We start from the raw sequence: 19,679 nt of genomic DNA, 5'->3' as shown, positions 1-19,679 counted from the left end.
GTGTCAGTATCCTGCCTGTGCACTCACAACTGCATCTCGCTCTGTTCACCACTCAGCAAGCAGAATCCACAAATCCCTTCCATTTAAACGTGCTTAAGAGTCCACTATGAGGGGAAACATTTCATTCTCAAAAAAAATTTTTTTTCCTCTTCTTCCTGTTATCAGTAGTTCTGAATGTTAGATATTTTTTCCATGGGGTCAAAGGTACCTAAGTATATGATTGCGAGTGGAAACATAGGAGACAGAATCAGGTATTGGCATTTCTCCACGTTCATTTGTGTGTGAATTTTTTTTTTTAAAGATTTATTTATTTATTATATGTAAGTACACTGTAGCTGTCTTCAGACACTCCAGAAGAGGGCATCAGATCTCATTACAGATGGTTGTGAGCCACTATGTGGTTGCTGGGATTTGAACTCTGGACCTTCGGAAGAGCAGTCGGGTGCTCTTACCCACTGAGCCATCTCACCAGCCCGTGAATTTTTAATATAAATGCAAGATGTAAAGCATTAATGCAAGCAAAATGTTTCAGTGAATACATTTCAACAGTTCAACTTTATAACAATTATAAATAAACCTGTTAAAATTTTCTGAACAATGCCAGCATTTGGATTTTTTTAAAATAAGTAAATTTCTTATTGACGGCAACTAAAAACAAAAAACAAAACAAAACAAAACAAAACAAAACAAAACAAAACAAAAAACAGTTTGAACCTGGCAAGAAAGGTAAATCAAACTTGCTCTTCACACCACTGGATCGTGCGCACCACAGAGCAGGTGATCCCCGGTACCATGCGAGTTTTATAAACAGCACACATGTTATACTCCAAAAGAAACAAGCCAATGCAACAAAAGTTATAGTTCATTTCCTCTTAAACAAACACAATCTAGAAATACTGACATGACTTTACCAGAAAAAAAAATTATATATGTGCCCAACATCAAATTATCTGCAAAAATTTCTAAGATATTTCTTATTCAGTTCCCAAAAATAAACGTTTTCTAACTAGAAATCCCGACATTCCTACTCTCTAAAACAAACCTTAGGACACAGGCTGGTCTCTCAGCTTTCGATAGCTCCCTTACATAAATATTTCCTTCCCAACACTCTCACTTTCAAAAGCTGATTGCTTCCCAAGAACATAACGGTCTTCATTTCGAACCATTCATTCTGTTTCCATAGTGACATCCGTTACTTTGATACACAAATTCCCATCAACATGCCTGTATTTGAGAGCTACTTGTATCTTTATGGGGTCCTCCAGGTAATGCTTCTCGGCCCCGTGGCTGAAATCCTCCCAAGTCTGGAACTGAGGCATTGTGGCTTCCGGCAGCGAGAAAACAAGACACCGCGCCACCGGAAGCCAACTGCTCTCCGGCAACCGCCCACAGCGCCGGACTCTGGTGGTACAAAGATCATCTTCACTAATTTTTAAACAAAGATTAGTCTCAGCAGTGAACAGAGCTGTATCAGACCTTGATGCAAAACAGGTGTTGATAGAGACCTTGGCATTTAAAAAATGGAATATCTAATATAAAATTTATTAAACCATTAAAGGCACAAGCAGCACCTATAGATGAATGGATAAGGGATGTGACCGATATTGGTTCTAATGTGTACCATGCTAACATGGTCAAGCAATAGTTAGAGGTCTCTGATATAAAAATGCCCAGTACCTTCAAGAAATACAGTCATTTGCAAAAAGACCTGTGACCAAGTTGCAAAAGATCTCAGATCTCTAAATTGTGGGAAATGTGTCATTTGCAACAAAACTGTAAACGCAGCATCTATCAAGGCAATGTTTGTTTGCTTGTTTCTAAATATAAATCAGGAAAATAAGCCTGGGCTTCCAGGGATGTGTAGGTGATGTAGCAAGGGTTGCCATTGAATTAATGAGTGTAGGTCCAGAAGAGATACTTGAGGTAATTTGAAGCTATAGTTAAAATCAGGAAACAGCCTTGGGACCCTAGCTCAAGCCCTAAAGCCAAAACTATGAGCTGTTTCAGCCAAGGAGTAACATGCAGACTGAAAAACCTCAATACTAAACAAGAGTCACCAAGTTATAGAAAAGAACGTGTGGAATTAAATCAGCCTATGTACTATAAGGATGTGCTAACAGCAGAATGGAAGCCAGCAAAGTTCTGCATTGGTTATGTGAACTTGTTTATATTTCCACAGGAAATGAAAAGCTGTGGATACCAACAAAGCCTTTAAAGGTTAGAACTGAGCAGGTGAGGTCTCACAAAGCCCTTGGCCACTTACCTGCGCGGTGCTTACTTCATTAAAAGCATCTCTCTAGTTTCTCACCACACCCAGCATAATCAATATAATAATACAATATAATCAATAATCAATGGGTTAACACAGAAAGGGAGAAATGTAGTGAGAATTCTGCAATTTTCATTTCTTTAAAAACAGAAATATAAGAATATGGTTTTTTTGTTTTAATCCCAGGTGTGGGGATATAGGTCTGCTTCGCAGCAACAGACTGTGATTTGTCATGTGCTGTGGCAGAGCCATAGTTTCCAGCTGCAGATAGTTTCTGAGATTGTGTGATGTTTGAATTCTGGAAATTTTTCAGAGGGTGTATAAACCCCCTCTCAGGTGGCATGGGTAGTTGTTGGTCATTCAGTGTCATTGGTGTACTGGCTTGTTTTGTGTCAACTTGACAAAGCTGGAGTTATCACAGAGAAAGGAGTTTCAGTTGAGGAAATGCCTCCATGAGATCCAACTGTAAGGCATTTTCTCAATTAGTGATCAAGGGGGAAAGGCCCCTTGTGGGTAGGACCATCTCTGGACTGGTAGTCTTGGGTTCTATAAGAGAGCAGACTGAGCAAACCAGATGAAGCAAGCCAGTAAAGAACATCCCTCCATGGCCTCTGCATCAGCTCCTGCTTCCTGACCTGCTTGAGTTCCAGTCCTGACTTCCTTGGTGATGAACAGCAGTATGGAAGTGTAAGCCAAATAAACCCTTTCCTCCCCAACTTGCTTCTTGGTCATGATGTTTGTGCAGGAATAGAAACCCTGACTAAGACAGAGGGGTTGGTTGCAGTTTGTTAGAAACAAAAGGAAAGAAATTAGATTCAGATCTCTCTCCCCCTCTCCTCCACTCTCCCTCCCCTCCACTCTCCCTCCCCTCCCCTCTATCCTTCTTTCTCTCCTATCTACTGACCAAGGGTGGGGAAAAAAAAAGAATCTACAAAATAGCTAAGTACCTGCAGAGTTTGAATTTCCATTTAAGTCTTTAGTGAATGTCATGATTATTAATCTAGAAAATCCAAAGTATTTTCCTTAATGTTGTCATAATATGGAGGTCCGGGAGAAAAAAGTATCATAAGATAAAATGTTAAGGTGATAAATAAATTTGCTACAGTTGACCCCCTTTAAAAGATATTACCTAAGAGAACGCTTTATGTAACAAGCCAAACTATAAAAAAATTAGGAATACATTCAGTAAGGAAAGAACCAGGTAGGAACTGTAAGATCCAGCAAACCTACAAACTGGTCAAATTTGATGAAAGGAGAACAGAGCTAAGTCTTAGCTCTGCACTAGTGGGAAGACAAACTAAGTTGATGATATCATGAGTGGTCCGGGTAGCAACCTTCAGATGTCTTCTCAGGGCAAGGTCTTCAGCCAAAGGCAGTCACCTTACAGAGGGTTAACATCCTCACTCCTGCAGGTAACCCCTGATCTCCCAGGACTCTCTCTCCTGAAGTGGCCGGTGCAATCCTAACCTCTCTCGTCCTAGATAAAGACCAGTTGTTTTAAAACTTAATATGTATGGAATCACACAGGATGCCTTTTTGAAATAACTCTTTGAAAGTCTCACGCGTATACAACATATCTTGGTTATATCCATCTCCCCTCTCTCTAGCCAATACCTCCCAACCTCGTGTCTTTTTAAAAAAGATTTACTTTATTATTTGAAAGAGGTGGGGGGTGAAGGAGAGAGAGGTGTGCTGGTGCCTGTGGAGGTAAGAGGCCCCTAGGGTGGGAACTACAGACACAACTGTACAGGGCGTAGTGACAGGAACTGCTATTGCAGTGAATATTATTTGGGGTTTCTGCCTCATCTTAGATCACTTATCTCCCAAATAAAAACACAAAACCTTTATATTTATACAAGCCTTAAAGCACTAGAGATGGGCAGATAGCATCTCTCTATGCTAGTTTATCTACTTCCCTGTCAATAACCCCAAGATATCACTTGCTATGTTCCACCTGGGTGGTTCCTACTCCAATAGGCTGGCCCTCATGGCCAGGTGCTTGTGATATGCACCCCACAGCAACTTCTTTCTCCTCTCTCACGATCTCTTTCCAGACCCCTAAGCCCAGGTACTGAAGTCCTGTCCGTTTACCTCTCTTCTGCCCAACCACAGGCTGTTGGCATCTTTATTAACCAATAGCTTTAAATTAAGGAGCAAGATTCATGCAACAAAAGCTGGCCCACTAGACCTTGGGATACAGAAGTGTTAGTTTTACAATTCATAGCAACAGACCAAAGCTCAACAGACTGCACCAGACTCCTCTGTAGGAGCAGTGCGTGCTGTTAGCTGCTTCACCATTTCTCCAGTCCTTAGTCCTCCTCATGTTTCCAGCATGCACAAGAGTGTGAGGACTTCCAGTGAGCCATGGGCAGCCTAGCAGCAGCCACACTTACCAAGAAAAAAGCAGCTTTCTCTCCTCCACCTTTCTTTCTTTCTTTTTTTTTTAAAAGAGATGGGAAGTTGTGTTGCCCAAGCTGCTCCCAAACTCTTGGACTCATGTTGACTCTTCTCTCCCAGTTTCCCAAGTACCTGAGACCATGGGCATGCTCCACGGTGCCCATCACATCCGGCTTAAATCTTGTTTTTACATCCATGTATCTATTGTGTGTACATGCTCATACACATGAGTAGAGGTCAGAGGACAGCCTTTGGGAATCAGCTCTCTCCCTCCACCATGTGGGCTTGGGGATCACACACAGCCATCAGGTTTGTCTTTGAGCATCTCCACTTGCTGTCTTCCCGGCTCCACGTCTAGCTTTGTAAATTCAGCATTATATCTGCCAATTTTATCGCTATTTTTCTCTTTTGCACGTATATAGCAATAGGTTTTTCTTTTAGTTGCTATATATTACAATATTCCATCATAGAACTGTAACATACACTATTCAACTATTCATTTGTTAGTGGGCATCTAGGTTGATATCGAATTTTGGCTGTTGTGAGTATAGCTGCCGTGGTTGTCCTCTTATGAGTCTCTGGTGGACACACCGCTTGTTGCCACTGAATAGACTCCAGTCCCTTGGTGCTTTTCCACCACCATCCTTAATATTGCTTCTGAGTTTGTGTTTGTGGTTTCAGTATCACAAGACGATGCCACCCTTTCCACATATTACGTCAGTATCCAAATCCCAGTGTAGGCTGACACTAGCCACACCTGGCCCTTTTTTATCAGGTTGGAAACACCCTCCCAGAGCCTCCCAGAGATAGCCACTTAGTCGCACCGACCAAACTCAGGTTACTATGGGTGTGCTTAGGCACAAGGAGGTCAGTAAGTCGGGGAATGGCTTCGGGATTGGCCTGTGACTTGAGATAGGATATTTTTGCTATTCTGTACTAATTCTGGGTTTGTTAATTAAGAGAGAGAGAGAGTGCACACCCACAGAACCTTTCCACAAGAAAAGGTGTTCAAATTGAACAGAAAACCAGGAATGCAAACAAAGTACGAAATGACACAGCAACAAAGGCTGCATAGATGGCTTAGCAGGTAAAGGGCTCGCCTCAGAAGCATGAGGACCTGAGTTCAATTCCCAGAACACCTGTAAAACTCAGGGCACGGTGGAACACGTATAATTCCCGTGTTTGAGTCAGAAACTGGAAGATTTTGGGGCTTTCTGATAGGCCAGTTTATCCTGATTGATGAACTCTAGACCAATGGGAGACCCTGTCTAAAAAAATACCACAAGGCTGGGGCTGGAGCAAGGACTCAGCAGTTAAGAACTGCTTGCCCTCACAGAGGACCTGGGGTTTATGCCCCGCACCCACTTTGTGTGGTTCACAATTATCTCCCTGCAGCTCCAGGGGATCCCATACCTCCTCGTATATCTGAACACACTGGCATGTACTCCTGATGGCTCCTGGAGAGCAACACTGGAAGTCAATCTCTGGCTTCCACACACAGAAACACACTTGTACCTGCACATACACAAGCATGCACATGCATACATATCTGCATAAGAGATTGATAAGCAATGAATAATAAGTTTTTAAATGACAATGAATGGCTATCAGCCTTTCAGCTAAGACCATGTGTAGAAATATAATAACAAGACAGGCCAATGCTCGAGTCCAGGGGTTGGGGACTTTATCTGAAAACAAACAGAAAATGCATATCAACAGGAAAGCTACAGAGAAGGTTAAAAGATCAGTTGCTGGTAGGCGTGAGAGGAGATGAGAATGTAGAACCCAAGAAGGAGGGGCAGGAAAATTGTCCCATGTGATGCCATCACAGTCAACACCTGTCATTATACTAATCTGCCAAGTGCATAGACTATGTAGCTGTGGCCTGAATGTTTCTCCACACAAATTCCTATGGTGAAACCTAATTACCTATGTGATGGTATTTGGAGGTAGGGACTTTGGAGGTTATTAGGTCATGAGAACTCCTCTTCATGCACACGATCGGTCCAGTGGGCTGCTTCAACCTTCAAACATGCAGAGATGAAGGGAAGATGCCACCTATGATAGGAAATGGGCCCCACTTAGACCCCCTCCAGGACCTTAACTTATGCTTCCTTGGCCTTCTGAACTGTGAGGAATCTTATCTTGTTTTGTTTTTAAAGCTACTCTGCCAATGATATTTAGCAGCCTGAAGAGACCCAGATAACAACACAAAGTGAACCCTATGCGAGCTGTGGATCTTGTCGATAACGTCAGGATTGCTTCATTCATTGTGTCGGGCATTGACCGTGGGTGTGGGTGCCGGGAAGGCCATATGAAAGCTCTGTAATGTTTTGTTTTTGAAGCAGAGCCTCAAACTCACCGTGTCCCCAGGGCTGTCCTGGAATTCAAGCTCCTTCTCCTTCCCTCCCCAGGCTGATGACCAGCATGCATTGCTACACTGGCTGAGAACTCTGGTATGTCATTCCATTTTGCTGTGTCCTTAAATTCTCTCGGGGCTGGAGACACAGATCAGCAGCTGAGAGTGTGCAAGTGTCCTGGGCAAGCGTAGGGGTGGGGTTCTGATCCTAGTGCCCACGAACGAGTCCAACTCCACACCTGTAACCAGAGCATTGAGGCGGCAGAGGCAGGAGGATCTTGGGAGCTTTGTGGCTACCAGTCTAGTCTAGTTGGTGAGCCACTGCACCAGCCCAACATGACAGAATATACGTTTCACTTTGAGTTGGGTGTGGGGGTAGAAGCCTGAAATCTCAGTTAAAAATGTGAGCTCTAGGTTCAGTGAGGGACCCTACTTCACAGGAAGAAGGCTGAGAGTGATAAAGGAGGGCGTGTACTTCTGAGAGCACAAGCATATATATGTGTGCACTTATATTTCACAAGCAGTTTCTTAGAATTCTCTAACAGTAGAGGCTATTCAACCAAACAGCAAAAAAACAAAACAAACAAACAAACAAACAAACAAAAGCAAACAAACAAAACAAACCAAAAAAACAAACAATAGCCAGGCCTGGTGGTGCAAGCCTTTGATGTCAGCACATGAGACATGCAGATCTCTGTGAGTGCCAGGACAGTCAGAGCTACATGAGATCATGTCTAAAAAAGGGAGGAAAGAAGGAAGGAAGAAACCAAGTGTGTGGCAGGGAGCTGGAGGGATGGCTCAGTGGTTAAGAGCACTGGCTGTTCTTGCAGAGGACCTGGGTTTGATTCCCAACAGTCACATAGCAGTTCACAACTATCTGTAACTCCACTCCCAGAATATTCTGCCCTCTTAGGGTGTGTCGTGCATAGACATACGTGCAGGAAAAACACACATACATATATAAAAAAAAAAAAGTAAAGATATAAAGCAGCTGTCGGAGGGATGGCTCAGTGGTTAAGAGCACGTGCTGCTCTTTGGGAGAACCTGACTTTGGTTCTCACTGCCCACACCCGGCAGCCCTTGACTGCCAGCATCTCCAGCTCCAGAGGACCTCACCCCCTCTTTTGACCTCTGGGAGCACACACCCACACAGCTTATACTCATATAGATACATATAAAAAATAAAGATAAATCTTAACAGAAAGAGTAATAATGAGAAGTCACTCAATAAGTCAACAGCCAACAAGCAAACATTTAGGAGTCACATCAACATGGCAGCAGTGGTTGGGCCTTTAATCCCAGAACTGGCAGAGAGGTAGGGAGGCAGGGAGGCAGGGAGGCAGAGGGGCAGAAAGGAGAGACAGAGGGATCTCTATGAGTTTGAGGCCAGCCTGATCTACATATTGAGTTCCAGGTCTACATAGAGAAACCCTGTTTAGAGAGAGAGAGAGAGAGAGAGAGAAACTTCCACCAACTCTTGTATTACAGGATGCGAGGAAATAGGTGCTGGATGGGGCAAAATAGCCTATAGCAATTCCACGTACTCAAGTTAAAACTCATAAAGCCCCTGAGGCTGGAAAGATGCCTCCAAGACTAAGAGCACACAGTGTTCTGCAGAACACTGTGACCAATGTTACACAGCCCTCACTGCCTGAAATGAGGATCTGAAACCTCTGACCACCACAGGCATCTGCACACACACACACACACACACTCACACACTCATAATAAAAAAACAACTCAGTACTTGGGAAGCAAAGCAGGCAGACTTCTGTGAATTTAAGGCCAACCAGAGCTACAAGGTGAGTTCTGGGCCAGCTCAGACTACATAGTGAAAGACTGTCTCAAAAATAAATAAGTATATAATCTACACAGCCCTGTGTGAAGAGGATTTTTTTTTTTTTTTTTTTTTTTTGGTTTTTCGAGACAGGGTTTCGGGTTTCTCTGATAGCCCTGGCTGTCCTGGAACTCACTCTGTAGACCAGGCTGGCCTCGAACTCAGAAATCCACCTGCCTCTGCCTCCCGAGTGCTGGGACTAAAGGCGTGCGCCACCACGCCCGGCCTGTGAAGAGGATTTTAAGTCTTCAGGCCAGCCTGGACTACTTAGTGAAAATTTATATCAATAAACCAAAACAGAAAAAAATCAAATACTCATCTTTGGGCCTCATCTTGGGGTTCACATTTACAGAAACGAAATCCCTGAAGGTGTTAGTGAAGGAGGACCAGGAGTTCAATGCCATCCTTGGGTACATAGGAAATTTGAGACTAGCCTGGGCTACATGAGACTGTCTCAGGGGAAACAAGATGGAGAAGAAGAGCAGGAGAAAGAAGAGAGGGAGGAAGAGTAAATGAGAGAGGAGGAAAGAGGGAGGAAGAGGAAAAGAGGGAGGAGGAAGAAGAGGAGAGGGAGGAAGAGAAAGAGGAAGAGAGGAAAGGGGAAGAAGGAGAGGAATTAACAGAATTTCCTAGAAATGAATGACATGTTCAGAGTATTTATTCTTCTATAATGTATAGCAAGAAAACATTTCTAAAAATAGTTGCCATCCACAAGAACGTTGCCGAAGACTGCTTGAAACCTCCGCACGGTTGTAGTAACTATATTGTAACAAGTTATCACAATATGGTTCTTCAAACTGTATTGATTTATTAAGTATATGTGCATGAGTGTTCACATGTGTATATATATATCTGTGAATCCCATATGTGCCTGGTGTCTTCAGACGTTAAGACTATGTGGGATCCCCTTGAGTGGGAGTCACAGATGCTTGTGAGCCATCTTTCAGGTCCTGGGAATTGAACCCAGGTCCCCTGAAAGATGAGCCCGCGCTCTTAAACAGAGCCAGAGCCATTTTCCCAACCTCGGTATTTAATTTTTAAAATTTGTTTTAGGTTAGGCTTATTTTATATGTGTGTATGCACACATGTGTCTATATGTTGGCACAGCACACGTGTGGAGGCCAGTGGGCAGGCAGCTCACCAGAGTTGGTTCTCATTTCCACCAATCAGGGCCTGGGAACCTCACTCCGATGTTCAGACTTGGTAGGAAACATGCCCAACAGCCGTTCCATCTCTCTGACCCTGGTCTTTAATTTTTGTTTGAGACATGGTTTCATTTATGTTTGTGAGCCTCTCCTTTTGCAGCTAAGAAAGAATTTAACCTCCTATCTCTCTCTCTAGGGTGCTAGTATTAAGAACATTTCTCAGCAACATAGTTTATGGGGTGCTGGAGAGCAAACCCGGGGTTCTGTGCATGCTAGGCAAGCCCTTTGCCAAATGAGCCCAAGACAAGTATTTGTTTGTCTTACAAAGCTGCAATCTGAGTTGGGTGTGGCCACAAATCTTGGCAGATGTAGAGACAGGAGAATCAGGAGTTTGAAGTCAATGCCAGTTACATACAGAGTTTGAGGCTAACAAGACATCTGAAGCCTCGCCTAGCAAAAGAATGGCCTCTGGGGCTGAAGAGCTTTTAACTCAGTGGTTAAAAGCAGTGATTTCTCTTCCCGCTGTCCAGAGTTAAGTCCTAGCACCCATGTGGTGGCGCAGAACCCTCTGTAATGTCAGGTCCAATGGATGTGCTGCCCTCTCCTGGCCTTCTCAGGCATTGCACCCATGTGGTACACAGCATACTTCCCAATCAAGCAGCCAAAGGCCTACATTAAAGATAAATCTTAAAGGGCAGTGGCACATGATGTTTCCTCATTCCCAAGTAAATAAATGTAGTGGGTTTTTGTTTTTTGTTTTAAGAAAAAAGGAATCCTAAACCAACCAACAAGACAAAAACCACAAATCAACCAGCCCCAGAGACCTTCCATAAGCTTGCGTAGACACAGGTCCCTCGGCATCACAAAGGCCCCTGGAAGGCAAAGGCTAGGCCATTTGACAGTTACCAGGGTCACTCTTGGGAGAGTTGAGGGCTGCTCTTGCCGATAGTGACTCTTCACTTGGCCCTGCAGATGTATAAAGGATGCTGACCATGGACGGTAAGATGTAACATTGCTGTCTTCATACTATCCACCGCTTGCTGCCTTCATCCGTGGGTCAGATGCTACTCAGCTCTGCTACATAGACACGTGTATCATTTAAAAATTGTTTGGGGACTGGAGAGATGGCTCAGAGATTAAAAGCACACCGCTCTCACAGGAACTGAATCTGGTTCCCAGCGCTCACTTCAGGTGGCTCACACTGACCTAGGGGATCCAGTGCCTCTGGCTTCCGAGGGAACCTGCATCCTCATGCGCATACCTAACACACACACACACACACACACACACACACACACAGTTAAAAATAAAAGTTTAAAAATGTGGGCTGGAGAGACGGCTCAGGGCTTAAGAGCACTCACTGAGCGCTTCTTCCAGAGGTCCTGAGTTCAATTCTCAGCAACCACATGGTGGCTCACAACCATCTGTAATGGGATCTGATGCCCTCTTCTGGTGTGTCTGAAGAGAGTGATCATGTATTCGCATACATAAAATAAATAAATAAACCTTTAAAACAAAACAAAAAAAGTTGGGTGGGCTGGAGAGGTATCTCTGGGGTTAGGAGCACTCACTGCTTTTCCAGAGAACCCCAGTTCAGTTCTCAGCACCAATGTTAGATGGCTCATAACCACATGTAACTCCAGGTCCCAGGGATCCAACAGTTCTGGCATCCAGGGGCATCTGTATGCTCCTGCACACACATAAAAGCATAATAAAAAATAACTTTGTTCTTTCGTTCTATCAAGACAGGGTCTCACTATGAAGCCCTGGCTGACCTGCAACTTACAGTGAAGACCAGGCTTGTCTTGAACTCAGAGATCCACCGGCCTCTGCCTCTCAAATTCAGGGAAAGGACTGAGGTTTGACTCCCAGCACCTCCATGGTAGCTGACAGCCATCCATGACTCCCGTTCTGGAGACTCTAATACCTTCTTCTGACTTTCACAAGCACCAGGCATGCACGTGGTACACAGACATACATGCGAGTAAAACACTCATAAACGTAAAATACACAAATAAAGCAGAAAAAAAAAGTGAAGTTCTACAGTGAACACTAACAAGAAACAGGCTCGTGGCTAATGCTGTAATCCAAGCACTACAGAGGAGGGGGGCGAGCCTTCGAGGCCCCAGAGTTCAAGGGGATCTTCAGTAACACAGCAGGTTCGAGACTAGCCTGTGCTTCATAAGACCTTGTCTTGAAGAAAATGTACTTTGTCCAAGACTATACATGAGACAAGGTTAACTCACCTCCCTGCCTGCTGGGCGTGTGTTTCTTGTGCTCCATCTTTGTGCTTTCTTTCAGCAGCTCAGACACAGGAAATCCCACCAAAAGGCCCAGAGTAAACCCAAAGACACGTAATGGTTCATGCACCATTACAGAGTGGGTGCTGGAGAGAGGCCTGGCTGCTCTTGCAGTGGCCCTGAGTTTGGCTCTCAGCACCAGGGTCAGGTGGCTCACATCTACCTGAACTCCAGCATGCACATGCACATTCATGCACACAGACACGTAACATTTTAAACATTATAAATCTGAAGGAAAAAAATGGAGCCACTAGCACATTTGCACACAAGAAGAAAAATAGCTTTTGAAACTCTACCTATAGCCAACGGAAAGTTACAAGATGAGCAGCCCCTCTGCCAACAATTCAACAAAATCCCCCCACCCCCACCCCTTGGCTCAGCCATCACTCTGGTCTCCTTCACAAACAGTGTCACCCTTCCCTCTGCTTGCCCATTTGGGCTGAAGTCCCAGTGTGACTTTTGCCTGTCATGTTCTTCATATCTGGCTGGGTCTCACTTCTATTGTTTCAGAGGCAAGAGATACCATTGCTGGCGCCAGACGGGAGGCTTTGCTTGGGGCCTGAACACCCACATTGCCTTTTTCCTCTGTTCTGGGTTTCATCAAAACACAGTGCCTAGGTTCTAACGATGGTTGTCTCAAAAGACAGCAAGCCCAGAGGAAGCTGATATCACCGTTTCTTGACAGTGTGTGAGTGTGTGTGTGTGTGTGCACATGCAGACGCTAGAAGTTGACATCTGGTATCTTCCTCAATTTTTCTCTATCACACTTAGTTTGAAACAAGGTTTCTCACTGAAACTGGATCGTGCCGATTTTTCTGTCCAGTAAGTCCCAGGGATCCTGTCTCCACCTTTCCAGGGCTGAGATTACAGCCATGGGCCTGCCTTTTAAAAAAAATCATTATTGTGCATGTGTTGGGGGAGAAACTGGGAAAGCAGAGGGAGAGGAAACTGTGGTCGGGATGTAATATATGAGAGGAGAATAAGAAAATGAAAAAATTCTTTTTTTTTTTTTTTTTTTTCCGAGACAGGGTTTCTCTGTGTAGCCCTGGCTGTCCTAGAACTCACTTTGTAGACCAGGCTGGCCTCGAACTCAGAAATCTGCCTGCCTCTGCCTCCCAAGTGCTGGGATTAAAGGCGTGCGCCACCACGCCCGGCCCGAAAAAATTCTTAGTGTGTTTGTGTGTGGTGGTGTGTCTGTGCCATGGTGCACATCTGGAGACTAAGACACAACTTTGAGAAATTGCTTCCAACCTTTTCCCTTTCCATGGGTTTCCGGGAATTGCACTGAGGTCATCAGGTTTGCCAGACAAGCACCTTTTCCTGCTGAGTCGTCCATCAGGCCCCCTGCCCCTGTGGTTTTTATTATTTTTCATTGTTATTTTTGTTTTTGAGTCAGGGTCTCAGTAAGTGTGGCAGTCCTAGAACTCACTATGCAGACCAGGCTGACCTCAAACTCATAGAGACCTGCCTGCCTCTACCTCCTGAGTAGTACCAATACTAAAGATGTGTACCATCATGCCTTGCTTTTAAAAAAAAAATGTGGGGTGTGCTGGAGAGATGGCTCAGTGGATAAGAACACTGGCTGCTCTTCCAGAGGATCTGGGTTCAATTCCCGGCAACCACCTGGCAGCTCACAATGGTCTATAACCATAGTTCCAGAAATCTGACAGCCCCACAACAATGCATAAAAAATAAATTTTAAAAAATGTGAATGCGAGAAGTTGAACTCAGTTCTCTCTCGTGTTTTCTTAGCAGGTATGTTACCAACAGCTACCTCTGCAGCCTGTTTTGGTTTTGAGAGGAACTCAAGTTCAATCAAGGAAACAGTAAGGCTCCCCGACATCAAAAGAAACATGTCAAGTATGGTATCATCTCAGAGTTTTGCTGAGGACTGGAGAATCACTATAAGGGGAGGGAGAGGGGAGGGGGAGGGGAAAAGGGAGGGAGAGGGGAAGAGGGAGAGGGAGAGGGGAAGGGGAAGGGGAAGGGGGAGAGGGGGAAAGGGAGAGAGCGGGAGAGGGAGAGAGAGAGAGAGAGAGAGAGAGAGAGAGAGAGAGAGAGAGAGAGAGAGAGAGAGAGAGAGAGAGATTGTAGTACCACAAACCTTTAACCTTTAACTCCAGCACTCAGGAGACAGAGGCAGGTGGAGGTGGATCTCTGTGAGTTTGAGGACAGCCAGCCTGGTCTACATAGTGAGTTCCAAACCAGGCAGAGTTGCATAGTCAAGTCTCCATCTCAATAGGAAAGGGGGGGAAGGAAGAGGAAGAAGAAAAGAAGAACAGATGGAGGAGGATGAGTTAGAAGGGAACAGCAGGCTCAGAAGGCCATGGTTGGACAATTGTGATTTCAAGGCCACCCCCAGGGTGACATGACATCCCATTCAAAAAGATATGTAGATACAAACGATAGTTGTATAGACATTGATGGCCTGCACCACTCACCCTGCCTAGTGACCTGAAGAATGACTAAAACTGGGACTAGGAGCCAGAATGAAGGCCAAGAGTGAGCGAGCAGTGGGGTTGATGGGACCACTGTGGACAGAGGGAAGGGGACAAAACCGAGGAGCACCTATGTCTAAGACAGCCCTGCAGCCTGGTGGAGATGTCAAGTAGGCAGGGGTCCACTCCAGCGCAGAGACATTAGCATGGCGATAAAAATCCTCTCGGGGAAGGAGAAGGGAGATCCCAGACCCCCGCAGCTTCTATTACAGCTGCTCAAGAGGAGATGGGGAAGGAAGGGGGAAGGAAGGATGGGGAAGGAAACCGGAGAGATGCGCATCACTTAAGAAGGTAGCCCTTGAAGCTCTGCTCAGCTGGCACACACACTGGTTGTCACTAAAAGTCTTTGGGGAGGCATGGATAGGGTGTGGAAAGAGTGAGAGGTGACAGGGGTAATGGCATCTCCAGGATGGTGTCGAGAAGGAGGCGGAGTCTTGGGGCAGGAGCTATAGGATCGTTGGCAGGCACAGAGGATTCTGACATTGGCAACACATGGCTTGGTTTCGCTCCCTGCAAACATGTTAAGGTCATTAGCAGCATCATGGGGTATAAGATGTTACACATGGCCTTCAGGACCCTGGAGAAGGATGGATAGCAGATACTGAAGTAGATCTTCAGAGTCTGGTGAGATCAAATCTGGTCTCTGGGCTGGTGTGTTAGGCTGCTGCTCTCTGCCCTTTTCTGGCTGTATCTGGGGACTTAAGAAGCACCCCTCTTTGCTAGTATCTGAGCCTGGAAGGAGGTAATATTGACTTGGGACCTGTCATTTATCAGAATCCCCTTCCCTTTATGCTCCTAAATTTGTGCCTTTCCTCCCAGTCCCCAGGGTGTAAAGTCTGCCCTGGGTCTCTGGTACCTGGCATCAGACACACAACTCAAGGCTAGAGACACAGTGTCCTCACTGGGACTGGAAGTGGTATTCGTGTCTCCCATGAGTCCATCCCTCTCCACAGCTACAGATCATGGGTCATTCAGGAAGGGAGCTGGCTGCTGTAAATCATCGCTAGGATATTCTCCCAGAACAAAACAGGAAAATTACCAAGAAAAGTGTTCCACAGGGCCAGGGTGGAGGCGGTTCCCAGCACGTCTTGGACATGCACACTGTGTCCCCAATGTCCCCAGTGCTTCCAGGCAGCACACAGCCCTGAGGGGCCAGCTGAAAGATTCCCATTGTGCTGGAAGGCTGCCCAGTCTGTGAGCCCCAATTCCACCCACACTCTCAATGCGCCCCTGCCTTCACACTGTGTGCCAGGCCTTTGCGTTGTTGTTTTTTTTTTTTTTAAATACATTTTTTTTTTTTTTTTTGGTTTTTCGAGACAGGGTTTCTCTGTGTAGCCCTGGCTGTCCTGGCACTCACTTTGTAGACCAGGCTGGCCTCAAACTCAGAAATCCGCCTGCCTCTGCCTCCTGAGTGCTGGGATTAAAGGCGTGCGCCACCACGCCCGGCCTTTTAAATACATTTTTAAGGTTTTAAATTTTGTATAGGGATGGATGGGAGAGATATATGAGTTAATCACACACACACACACACACACACACACACACGTGTACACACACAGAGGGATGGGGAGTGAAGGTCGGAGGACAATTTGCAGGAATAGATTCTTGCAGAGAACTGAATTCAGCTTGTTAGGTTTGACAGCCTTTACCCATTGAGTTCTCTTGCTGACCCTGAGCCTGGCTTTCTATTTTGTAAAACTAGCTTGTTTGGCTAGCTATTTGAAGGTCCACTCTGTACCAAGCAGTGGGGGCTGGTTTTGCTATGATCCAGAACATTCCAGTCTTGAGCAGAGCACAAGGGAGCAAACAAACCAGCCCCTGGACCCTAACTAACCTTTACTAAAGTCACCAGCTGATAGGGCAAGGGTCTAGGTAAAGCTAGGGCAGGCCGGGTGTGGTGGCGCACGCCTTTAATCCCAGCACTTGGGAGGCGGATTTCTGAGTTCGAGGCCAGCCTGGTCTACAAAGTGAGTTCCAGGACAGCCAGGGCTACAGAGAAACCCTGTCTCGAAAAACCAAAAAAAAAAAAAAAAAAAAAAAAGCTAGGGCAGAACGGATGGCTACCCTCCGGTAAGTATGTGGTTTCCCAGAGGGACAATCTGAGGCCCAGATCAGAATTCCCTTTTGTTCTTTGGGCAGCCTCCTCCAGGAGCTTGGGATGGTGACCTAAACGCCAAGGTCTAAGGGACACATTTTCCCACTCGACTGTGTCCTGCTCGAGGCTGTGGTTGCCTGGGGAACTGTCTCTCATTTAGGATCTGGGCTGAGATTTGGAGGCTGATGGAGACTTGGGACTTGGATGAGGTTTAGTTTCTCACTTGGGATTGGCTGCAGTTCTAGGATAGAAGGCCAAGAGCCCAAAGGGAGTCAGGGATAGCCTGCCCCCTGCTGACCAAAGTGGAAAACTGCAGCGCTGCAGCTCAAGGTCACACAAAATGGACACCGGCAAGAAAACTTGATTCTTGGCCACCTGTTCGAATTGAAAGCAACTTCGGCCAAAAGCGCATCTCTGGCCAACCGTTGTCAAGTTTCAAGTGCCATGAAACGAGGACGAGAATTCCTGAGGAATCCGTGTCTCTTACCAATCCAGTCTTCTCTTTTGCTTCTCCTGGGAGGCATCACATGAAAGGAGGGAGAAGGAGGAGGCGCTGTGTGCTTAAGTGTTTAAAACACTTAAGAGGCAAAAAGCCTGCGATGGTGCCATGACTTTAAACCCAGCACAGAGGCAGGCAGATCTTTGAGTTCAGGGCCAGCCTGCTCTACAGAGTAAGTTTTAGGACAACCAGGGCTACACACACACACAAGACCGTCTCAAAAAACCTCAAAACCTTTAAAAAAAGGGGGCGGGGGGAGAGAGCAAGACCGTCTCAAAAAACCTCAAAACCTTAAAAAGGGTGGGGGTGGGGGAGAGAGCTAGCTTCATAGCCTAAGACAGTAGAAACCTTAAAGTGGAAGCCATAGCTGCTGTCCACAGGAGTCCAAAAATATAAGCAATGAACTCCATCAGCAATGGTAAAAGGCTCTAGGACCCCCTGGCGGGCCACAGTACTATTACTGTTGAAACCCTTGGCTTAAAGTGTCAAGGACACACACAATTGCCCATCAGGATCTGTCCAATAAAGCAATGAACTACATCACATCTAACGTATGACATTTCAGTTCAGAACTTGGCAATTGTCATCCAAATTCAGGATTAGATATTCTTTATGTTCCTAACACTCTGATCCGCACTTTCAAAACCAGTAAGGAAGCCGCCATCTGCCGTGACCTGTAAGGAGGCAAACCTGTCTTTACAGACAACAGATGCAGCAAAACCTTCCATTTACCTCTGGACGCAGGGAGCGAGCAGCTCATGCCTAGATCCCAGGAGGCTGAGGCAGGACTGTTACAAGTTTAGGCCCAGCATGGGCTACAGCCTAAGGCCCCTTCTCAAAAATCAAGGAAACAAACAGCAAAAACCCCACCAACTCCAAAGGACCAAACTTACACTTGTCATGAAGCCTTGTGAAATAGCCCCTATTTCCTTCTGTGTCATAACAAGCACCTATCTATTTATTTATTTGGGTTTTTCAAGACAGGGTTTCTCTATGTAGCCCTGGCTGTCCTGGAACAAGTGCTGAGATTAAAGGCACTAATTTTATTGTTATAAGATTTTACTGTCATTAAGATTACTGAGTAAGTCAAATTTGACAGAATAAATGTTTAGCCTCTTGGTTCAATATACACAAAAAGCAATCTTCATGTAACATGCTCTCTTCAGGACTAAGACCTTGGACATGATACTGAGACACAGACACCACCCCACCCCCAACCTCAGAAAAGAAAACATTCAATTTTTAAAGCCTTGAGGCATGGCCAATTTGGCTTTTAGAGGACCAGCTATCAGATTCTTGGGACCTAGGTGGGTGATTCATGTCCCTATCACTTGGCACATTTCTATAGACAGGCATCTCTATCTAGTGAGGGGGCCATCCAGTGAGCTTCCTTTGCTCTCTAGGAAAGACAAAGGACAAAGACAAAGCTACCATGCTTACGTGTCCAGCTACAGTAACACAAAGAAGTGAGATCCCGGCAGACAGGAGATGGTTTCTATCACTGGTATCTTTTGGGAAGGGGCATGCTCGGTCCCCTTGATCTTATCTACAGCAATATGCCATGTCGTTACAGTTCACTTTGTGTGTCCACTTGATTGGGTTATAGAATATTTGGTCAACCATTATTATGAGTGTTCTCCCGAGTATATGACTTGGATGAGATTTTACTTGGTAAATGGAATAAATCACTTTGACCTGCCTAATGTGGTTAGGCCTTATCTGACCAGCTCAGTTTGAAAGCCTGAAACTACTCGGCCAGGCTGGGGACACAGCTCAACGGTAGAGTGTTTTTCTAACATGCGCAGGGCCCTGGCTTTGCTTCCTTCAAGTGGGAAAGAATTTTCCTTCTGACCTTTGGCCTGGCCCATGCCGTCTCTTGCTGTCAGCCTCATGCTGAGGAATTTGCTTTTCACAGCTCTTAAGCCCGCTGACCTTCGGACAAGAGCGACGGCTGACTGTCCTGGTTCTCAGGCCTCTGAACTTCAGAGCAGAACGAAACCCCATGTTCCTCGGGGTCTCCAGCTTGCTGATTCACCCTGTCTCAATCTTCATCATGTGGAGCAATCCCTTGTCACACACCTCAGAACCCTTCTCTCGTCATCCACCCCACCCACATCGATTGCTTCTCTGTGGAACCTAATTACCACAAATGTCCAGGACTTCTCCCTAATTTTCAAGGGTTCTATCAATCCCAATAATATATTTGCCAGGTAAGTGCTAAGATGGCCTGGAACCCTTACAAGAGAAGACAAATATACAACAGGAGACACACCAGGAAAA

At 45.5% G+C, this 19,679-nt stretch overlaps 1 long non-coding RNA gene across 1 annotated transcript; it reads left to right on the top strand.

The window, feature by feature from the left end:
- Nucleotides 1-1,345: 1,345 nt before the first annotated feature.
- Nucleotides 1,346-7,107, top strand: LOC147002147 (uncharacterized). Its single transcript, XR_015044564.1, has 3 exons — nucleotides 1,346-1,407; nucleotides 2,180-2,232; nucleotides 7,081-7,107. It is a non-coding gene; the product is annotated as an uncharacterized LOC147002147 (long non-coding RNA).
- The last annotated feature ends 12,572 nt before the right edge of the window (nucleotides 7,108-19,679 follow it).

Source organism: Mus caroli, unplaced genomic scaffold (assembly GCF_978045245.1).
Source record: "Mus caroli unplaced genomic scaffold, Mus_caroli_1 scaffold_11, whole genome shotgun sequence".
Classification (NCBI taxonomy): domain Eukaryota; kingdom Metazoa; phylum Chordata; class Mammalia; order Rodentia; family Muridae; genus Mus; species Mus caroli.
This window is presented reverse-complemented; position numbering and strand designations above follow the sequence as displayed.